The following is a 9,686-nucleotide window of genomic DNA, read 5'->3' as shown; positions in this document are numbered from 1 at the left end:
GCTTCCCAGAGCATAGGGGTTATATGACAGGTGGAGATGCCTGGGTATGAGAGTGTGTGTCTTTTACAAAGCATTGAACTCAAGCCATATTGTTGCCCTCACCTGGTATTTAGGTATTTAAACCAGCACTCCTTCAGTCTCAAGGCCACTACCAATTCCCCACATCATCATAGGTTCTTTGGGCCTCCTTGTCTGAAGAAATTCTGATGATGAGCTAACGAAACTCAAAACACCTTCAACCTGAAGGGAAGTACAATGTTGCAGTCTTTGTTGGGATTTGAACCAGGGCTCCTCCGCTCTCAAGGCCCATCCCTTCCCTGCTGATTCCACACATCATCACAGGTTCTGTGGGCCTCCTTGTCTTAAATAATTCTGATAGCTAGCTAACTAATCTCAAAATTCCTTTAACCTGAAAGGAAGTACAACACTGCCGTCTTTGTTGGGACTCTAAACAGGGCTCCTCTACTCTCAAGGCCAATCCCTTCCCTACTGGTTCTCATATTGGTAGGGGTTCTGTGAGCCTGATTGTCTAAAGATGAACCAACTAGTCTCAAAATAAGAGTAACACAGTTCCGTCGGGAATCGAACCAGCAATCTTTCCCTTCCATACTGAGGTACTCATATTGGCATGTGCTCTCAAACTCATATGACTTTGTTTTCTGCGGAACACAAATAAAGATTTTGATGGATATATGATGTGTGTTTGTCCATACAGTGCAAGTCTGTAGGATCAAACTTTCAAGTTCCAAAAAGGACAAAGGCAGCATAAAGGTAATACTTATGACTCAAGTGGTTTAATAAATGTGTTGTGATGCGTTACGATGGGTTTGTGTAGAGAAACAGACCAAAATGTAACTCCTTTTTCACCATAAATCTTGACATCTGCAGTCTCCTTGGTGCAATCATGATTTGTATCTTGATTACACTTCCTTGTGCATGATGCAAACACAGCTGAATCCAATATGGCGACGACATAATGTTATTGACGACATCAATAACATCAAATCTTGGCACAAGTTGGTTCACCTTCAGAATAACTTCATGCAAAGAGGCCCACAGAACCCCCAGCTGATGTGTCAACCCAGTAGCTCAGTACAGAAGGGAATGTCTTATGTGACATCATATCCTTTGTTACAGGGTTCGAATTAATTTAGCATGCTCAAAGCCTAGTGACCACACATTAATCAAGTCTCACAATAACTACTCGTTACAGACACACACATCTCTCTCGTCGATTCTTGTTCTATGCTGTAAAGATTACTCATTTAAATTGTCAAATGTTTGCCATTTGTGTTGCAGTCAGGTTTCTGTTTGGCCCAGTCCACAACATTAATATTGCTCTATCAGTGTTTTCTTCCTTTTTGACAGGGATTCCACTGTGGTTTTGTTGTGCAGTTCTGTTTGTTATTGTTTTGAGAACGTTTATCACAGGTTATTTAGAATTAGAATGTTTTATACAATTATAAAAATGCAATAACTTAATCACATGACAAATGATCAAAGTAGACTGAGCAGAGTATTGTTCTTTTATGTGGTGCACAGCGCCATCCAGTGGTACAAGCAAGTACTTACATATTGCTTTTGTTTTAATGTCTTTTTGCTATACTCACTCATAGGGCTACTATGACAACATGGATGCAGGTTACATGGATGAGGAGGGCTTCTTGTACATCATGTCACGGTCTGATGATGTCATCAATGTCGCAGGTCACAGGTTATCCACTGGTACCCTCGAAGAGGTGTGAGGAGAGAGACTGTCTCACAGATGACACAGTGCACTTCAGTCTGACACATAACCATCTGACTCTTATTGCTGTATCAACAAACCAATCGCCTCTTGCTAACCCGCTCAGCTCTAGGCCTTACAGTGTATTTTCTCCACTTTCCCCCCCTAAAGATAACAGTTACTGTTTATAATATAAATGGGCCCCACTTTATATTAGGTGTCTTTAACTACTATGTACTAAGAGTAAAATATATACAATGCAATGTATTTACTGTATAACTACATGTTTTTCAGCAAAATTCTCACTAGATTCACATTTGCTGCTACTAAGGTTGAGATACAGGTAGGTTTAGGAGTAAGATTAGGGTTAGGGCAGGGACGGATTAGGATTTGATTATCTACAAGGGATCGTTTTCATAACCAAAAGTTGTGTTCGTTTTCATTGTTGATGGGTTTTCGAGCGGGGGGAAATCACACAACCTTAAAACCCAGGGCCCCCCTGGGCAGTCAAGGGCCCCTGGGCACTGGCCCCATTGGCCCGGTCGGTAATCCATCCCTGGGTTAGGGTGTAGGTTAGGGTTTAGGGGTTAGGGTTAGGTGTTAAGGTTAGAAGTGTAACTACAGATGTAACTGAATGCATGTAGTATAAAGGGGCATTCAGTAGTTCTCTAGCTAGCATTAGCATTGCTCTTCTTCATGTACTTTAAGTACCGATGTGATGGTGTTAGACGCTGTACTGCCATCTTTCGACGTGGATCAGCATGATAGTCTCTGCTGCCCCCATCAGCTTTGGAAAATCATTTGCATCTGGAAAATGTCGGAGTTTGAGGTAATTTATTAAGAAATAAAGTGAACTTGATTTGATTGATAGAATGCTTCTACTTTTAAGAATAGATAATTATTGTCCCTCATATCAGTAATCTTTGGAGACTGTCTACATTTCATGTTATTTCTAAAGACAGTTATCTTAGCATAAATAAACCTCAAATATCTAGCAATACAGAATGTTATGGTAAAGGAAAGATTAGAATTGTTTTTGATGATCAAATTTAGCATGTCCATGAATACTGTATTTGAAGAACTCGTTTTATTTCCAAGCAACCAACATCATGTTTACACAAAATCCACAACAATTGCTGTGCAACGCTACTTTGCACTAAACGAATGAAGACGCAGATGCCTTACCGTTACCGATGTTTACTCGAGTTTTTTTTTGCCTTTGCCAGTATTTTTGTCTTCTTGCTTGAAGCCAGTTGCAGACCTTTTTTTTGCATCTTTGGCAGTACAGCTACTGGATCTCCCATTGTTTCCGCTGCTAAAGCACAATAAATAAGTATGTTCCATTGTGTTCTGTCACCATGGCAAATTCCTTGTGTGTGTAAGCATACTTGGCAATAAAGCTCATTCTGATTCTTTTCGCTCTTTTCGCGTCACCAAACAACAATTTTCTAAGCATAACCAAGAGTATCTACACAGGCGGCAGCCAATGAGCGCGAGGTTTCTCTTCTTCGATGTTTAGTGAAACACCACAGGTCATGCGATTTCAACATAGCAAAACACATTGAAGGGGGTGACCCCGCACCATGTAGAATAAAACACTTTTTATAGAAAACTTTTATGAGTACAGTCTTCATCTCATGTGAGTGTACAACATTCGGATCAAACTTCACCAAAATACAATTCAATCATTAATGTGTAAAACTTTTTAAATTGGCTCCAAACTACTGAATGCACCTTTAAATGTAAGAACAATGCAACAACACGTATGTACATAATCAGTACATTGTATAATTGTTTTGTTTAAATACAACATAGTAGTTAAAGACACCTAATATAATGAGTGACTCCAGTCAGGCTTCCTAAGCAACCAATGGGCCGGTTGCTAGGGTGGGTAGAGTCATGTTGGGTTAAACTCTTCGTGGTTGCTATAATGTGGTTCTCGCTCTCAGTGGGGCGCGTGGTGAGTTGGGCGTGGATGCCGCGGAGAATAGCATGAAGCCTCCACAAGCGCTACGTCTCCGAGGTAAAGCGCTCAACAAGCCACGTGATAAGATGCGCGGATTGACGGTCTCAGACGCGGAGGCTACTGAGATTCGTCCTCCGCCACCCGGATTGAGGCGAGTCACTACGCCATCACGAGGACTTAGAGCACATTGGGAATTGGGCATGCCTAATTGAAAAAAAAGACACTTGATATAAAGTGGGTCCCATAAATGGAGGTTGTATAAGCGACAGCAGCAAATCTTTAATCAAAATATTATGGTATTGCAAAGCTTTCTAATTTAGATGTTTCTAATTTGAAATGCACAGATCACTCCCACCATAGAAGTTCCTGAGGTCTCTAAGGACATTAAGAAGATGGTTAGTGCAACGATTAAAAGACCTGGTAATACTGAGCTAGATTCCACTTGTGAAACTCGTTATGCATATAGAATCCGATCATGGTACCCAATAGGAAGTACATTTACTCAATATGCCATAATATTTGCAAGCAATAATAATCTCTTGTATTAGTATGAGTGATAGTATCATTTCAATGGCTGGATTTTGTATTAGCTGGACCAAATATAACCACTTGTTCTTAAGGTAAGAGTATGAAAGCGGGAATGTCACAAAAAAAAAATCGTCATATTTCACCCCAAAATTTAAAGTAATAATATTTTGCTTAAAGAAAGTAAAATATCTAATTTAACGGTCATAAATATTTGTGTTGAGACATTTTAATAAAAAAGCAAAAAGCATATTTCGCCCAAAATTCTCATTACTCTGGGTTCAGGCGTTTTTATTTCTCAGTGGTGATTTTTCCCTGTAATTCAAAGAATACAATAAAAAAATGTTTTAATTGTTATTATTCTTTTTTTTATGGTAATGAGAATTTCAGGGGAAATGTGCTTAGTTGTCATGAAAATAATGTCACAATACAAATAAATATATAAATGTCCTGAAAATAGGCTCCATTTTCTTACTTTTTCCTCTGAATTTTGAGGTGAGATATAACTTGGACATGTTTTTGGTAGGGTTTGTGAAATTCATCCGTTTTCTGTGTGTATTTTCTTTGCAACCCAAGCACATTTCACTATATCAAATCTAATGACGTGTCAACTTGAGGAAATGTCTTTGTAAAAATGATTTTTACAAACAACCTATTAGACTGTACTTTTTATTGACAATGAAAAGTTTTTTGATCACCACATAGTTTTGACCAAAATACAATCGGTAATAAATAAAAAAAAAATGGACACAAAATAAAAAGATGATCTTTGCGTGCAAAACAGGGATATATAAACTGTTGAAGACTGTGTCAGAAATAACTCAAAGACAGATAGTCAATGGCTGTACAACAGTTTTCCCCTGAAACCTCAAAAGAAACAGAGATTTAAAACAGTTTTACACCAAAGTAAGTCACAGCAAGCAAAAGGTTTGCCTTTTAAAAAGTTTAATCTGGACTTCAACAAGTTGATATACACTCTATTTTCACTATGAGCTAAGCCTGTCTTTTAGTTATTTCACCTACGAGAAATAACCTTGAGTGGGTTGGACCCTCTTGAATGAAGCCAGCTGATTGGTTGATAGGTGGTCAGGTGTTCAGTGAATGACAGCAGGTGTGCCGTCATGCAGAGTGTTTGCTGAGTGATGCAAGTAGTCCATTCCATAGTGGCGATGAGACACGCTGTGCTTTTCTGGGACATTTTGTTTTGCCCATGACGGATGACTATTTGATCCATAAATGGTAAGTGTTATGCATTCATTCTTGCCAAACAATAACATCCGTGATGAGATGCTTTAAAGTCAACATGAAATCAACATTTACTTTATTTAGGTATTTAATAATTTCCCTTCAAATGACTTTTCGTTTAAGCTGACATCACCTAGGCTGCGCGGGGCGGCAGAAATAATGTTAAGAAACAGCCAAATCTTTGGCACTGAGTGCACATTTAAGGTCATGTAAGATGGCATTCCTGTATCACGGTAAGGTCATAACTAGGGGTGTGCAGCAAAGCCATTATCTGTATCTGTATCTGTTACTATGACAAAATGATCTGTAACTGTATCTCTATTCGGATAGAACCGGATGTGGGCGGGGTTTAAACCAGAAGTGCGTCAAAACTAATTTTAAAATGTAACTCTCTTACATTTAGGCTATAGCTTCTGTATATAAAGTATGCCTCAGACAGGCCTATTTAACTATTATAATAATAATAATAATAATAATAATTAATTTTATTATAATAATAATTATATTATTATTATTATTGTTACTAATATAATAATAATAATTATTATATTATTATTATTATTATTTGATTAAATTATTGATATATTCTTTATTTTTTCTCACCAGATGAAGCTGAATATGTTGGCTACATAAACTGTGGAATATGTTATTAACTGTGGTGTTCGGACATTAATATCTGCTGAAACAACATTTTAGTTTATGTCTGTGCAGTGTGCAAGTAACAATGTTATTCTGGAGGCACAAGGTGTCAAGCAACTGTAAAATGTCAAGTACAAATTTTGCAAATACGAATATTAAAATAAATGAGAATAAATGAATATAGCCTACAATCTGAAAGCACTGTAAATCTCTATCAGAAAGTTTTATGATACACTCGAGGATTATTTTGTGTTCACATATTTTTGTGGAGGACATAAATAATTAGTTAAATTACATGTGGAGAATTAGTGAAATGCATTGGAATAAATTGCAAGATAGAGCCTTTATATATTTCTAGAAATGTAAGCGCAGCCTAGTTCTAGCGGGAAGACTAGCAGCTGTACATCATCGCACTATTAGCTAGGTAACTCCTTGCCAATCACATGCAAGCCAATGCCTTATAAGTCTGCTCACAATCTATCACATTGCATTTCAGTGTGCTAACATGACAACCTCCACCACCTCACCACCACCAGTTGAGTCCCGTCCTGCATGGGGGTAGGCTCCTCGCCTCTGCCTCCTATCTCCGGCAGGATATGACGGTTTAGAGTACAACTTCTTCGGACCGCTACACGGGGCTTACGCCAAAGAGAGACTTTACATTTCTGTTTTATATTCATCAAATAAATGTCATCTTAAATTTCAGTCAAGTATGCGAGTCTTCCTGATAGAAATGAAAAGCGAGTGTGTGTAATCCTCTGTGTGCAGGAATATTCTGAGTAGATTTTCACTCTTGAAGTATTTAAACCTCTATGCAGCATTTAAACATTTTTGGAATAAAGGATTAACCAGATAATTACCTTAATGTGGATATAAATGTTGTCAACTTACAGTCAAGCTCCACAATAAAATCATCACTTCTTTGGTCAGGAATTAAACATCGCGCTCAGAATCCTTACGTGTGAATTGTGTGAAACATCTGTTGTTAATGTAATCAGACATTTCAAGTAGTGGAAAATGTGTATGATAGGGTTAATACTCTTAACAAGCTTAGATTTCTAAGACGCGCACAATTAACGGAGACTGCAGTCGAGAATGTGGCCATCCGATCTGAACTTAAAATCACCATGTGCATTTTCATTCATAAGGTTTACACTGTAGAAATATTGGCTTCAGAGACTCATCGTTGCTTTGTAAATTTCTATATGTTTATTTAAAATATCACTTTATGCCTGTGCTCGTTGGATAATCAGTCTTCCGAATATTTTTTTCTATTATTCGGATGAATTCGTTATTTGTTTTGAAGTCATTATTTGTGCCTTTTTGAATAAGTTATTCGGCTTCGGGCACATCCCTAGTCATAAACCTTTTAAGTCAGCGCACAAAGATTTTTGCGCATTACATCATTTTCATGTTGCATGTAAACACCTTTACCTGTGTTCTTACAGGCTTATACAATAAGTACACGTTACGTTTTAAAATCAAAAGCAGAGAATAACCTAATAATCTAATCGCATGTAAACACAGTTTTCTTGCGTTGTCAGATTTTTTTTAAATAATCTGATATTTGGTAGTTATCAGTAAATCACTAACAGTTGTAGCAATTTAAGCATTGTTTTACTCTACTGTTGTAGGTAATGTACCTTATCTAAAAACTTGCCACTAATTAACATGGTAATTTAATACCGTTTTTGTGTTAACATAATATAAGTTATGGAAATAATGGCAAATAACGATAGACGTGAAGCAGCGCTACCATTGGGAAGAACTTCAGTCTCTATGTCCTGGTCAAAAAACCTCAAAAGTGGGTGCGCAATCCATTGCAAATTGGTATTCACGTCTGGTTCCTTTCTAGTATGGAGCGCAAAATTTTCATCAAATCACACCAGGTCCCGCCCTACTTTTTTTTCTTACTGAATATCCTGTTTCACTCGGAAATACGCCACATTGCGGACGTTAAATTGGTTGAAAATGCCGTTTCATGTAGACTTTAAAATCTGACACGCCTTTGAGCCCCATTCTGGCATGTGTGATGTAACTGGTGGGACATGACAGGTATGTACAGCTCTCATTGGCCGACAACAGGAAGTGACATCTGAATGAGGTGGAGGGGCTTTCAACCAGTAGATCACAACAGCCCTCAAAACACTTGAACAAACGAAACGAAAGTAACAGCATGTACAAAACATCTCTCTGGTCTAGGTGAAAAGATCGAAGAGCAGCATCATTTTAAACCATGACGTTAAGGGACATAATCTGCACAAACTCTGAATATGTTCTTGTCTTTTTTCTTCAACTTTTTATACAGACATGTGTATATATATATATCTATATATATATAAAAACAGCTTTATTTATATTCATTTACAGTTGAACCTACACATCCCCTGTAGAATACATAGTATGTAAGCTGAAGTAGAAAGGGTGAGAGTGTGTTAGCACCTGTTGGGGGGTGCCTGGGTCGTGGCCGTGGCCTTGGCTTGTTCAGTGCTGAGGAGCGGGGTGTGGGGCTGGCACAGCGTTCACCTCCCCCCTCCTCGCCCCATCCTCTGGGGCTTTTCTTGATCTCTTGGCAGTGTGACTTATCAGAATTCTTCATTCAGGCCCAGTGACCCTTCACACAACTTCAAAGTACGACTCAAAATACATCTGAAACACAAACATTTTACATTTACAGATAAGAAGAAGCTGTAAGTGTCTGTTATGGTTAATTTATCTATAAATCAAATAGCCAAGGCTTTTATCGGTTAATTAATTATAATGGGAGCAGTCTGAATAGAAATTCAATACATCTTTTGTAGAATACTCTCTCATAAACTGAAGGTGCTGTCTGTTTCTGCCAAAGTCAGTTTACTTTTTGTTTAATTTAGGGAATTTCTAAATACCACTTTTTTTGAGTAAAGGTTTGAGTACCGAACCTTCCTTTACGGTACTCGCCGATACCTGTTTTTTTTTTTTTTTTTTTTTTCTGAATTCCATATACAGGTGCATCTCAATAAATTAGAATGTCGTGGAAAAGTTCATTTATTTCAGTAATTCAACTCAAATTGTGAAACTCGTGTATTAAATAAATTCAATGCACACAGACTGAAGTAGTTTAAGTCTTTGGTTCTTTTAATTGTGATGATTTTGGCTCACATTTAACAAAAACCCACCAATTCACTATCTCAAAAAATTAGAATATGGTGACATGCCAATCAGCTAATCAACTCAAAACACCTGCAAAGGTTTCCTGAGCCTTCAAAATGGTCTCTCAGTTTGGTTCACTAGGCTACACAATCATGGGGAAGACTGCTGATCTGACAGTTGTCCAGAAGACAATCACTGACACCCTTCACAAGAAGGGTAAGCCACAAACATTCATTGCCAAAGAAGCTGGCTGTTCACAGAGTGCTGTATCCAAGCATGTTAACAGAAAGTTGAGTGGAAGGAAAAAGTGTGGAAGAAAAAGATGCACAACCAACCGAGAGAACCGCAGCCTTATGATTGTCAAGCAAAATCGATTCAAGAATTTGGGTGAACTTCACAAGGAATGGACTGAGGCTGGGGTCAAGGCATCAAGAGCCACCACACACAGACATGTCA

General features: G+C 38.0%; 1 protein-coding gene across 1 annotated transcript in view; it reads right to left on the bottom strand.

Annotated features, from left to right (window-relative positions):
* Window positions 1-2,588: 2,588 nt before the first annotated feature.
* The window catches only part of LOC127435397 (liprin-alpha-2-like), a 233,065-nt gene continuing 225,967 nt past the window's right edge, over window positions 2,589-9,686 (bottom strand). Inside the window, exon 31 of the mRNA XM_051688850.1 lies at window positions 2,589-8,750. The gene's annotated coding sequence lies outside the window, so the exon portion shown is untranslated. The remainder of the gene's footprint in view (window positions 8,751-9,686) is intronic.

This window comes from Myxocyprinus asiaticus, chromosome 45 (genome assembly GCF_019703515.2).
Source record: "Myxocyprinus asiaticus isolate MX2 ecotype Aquarium Trade chromosome 45, UBuf_Myxa_2, whole genome shotgun sequence".
NCBI lineage: Eukaryota > Metazoa > Chordata > Actinopteri > Cypriniformes > Catostomidae > Myxocyprinus > Myxocyprinus asiaticus.
The sequence above is the reverse complement of the archived record's forward strand: the minus strand, read 5'-3'. Positions and strand labels throughout refer to the sequence as shown.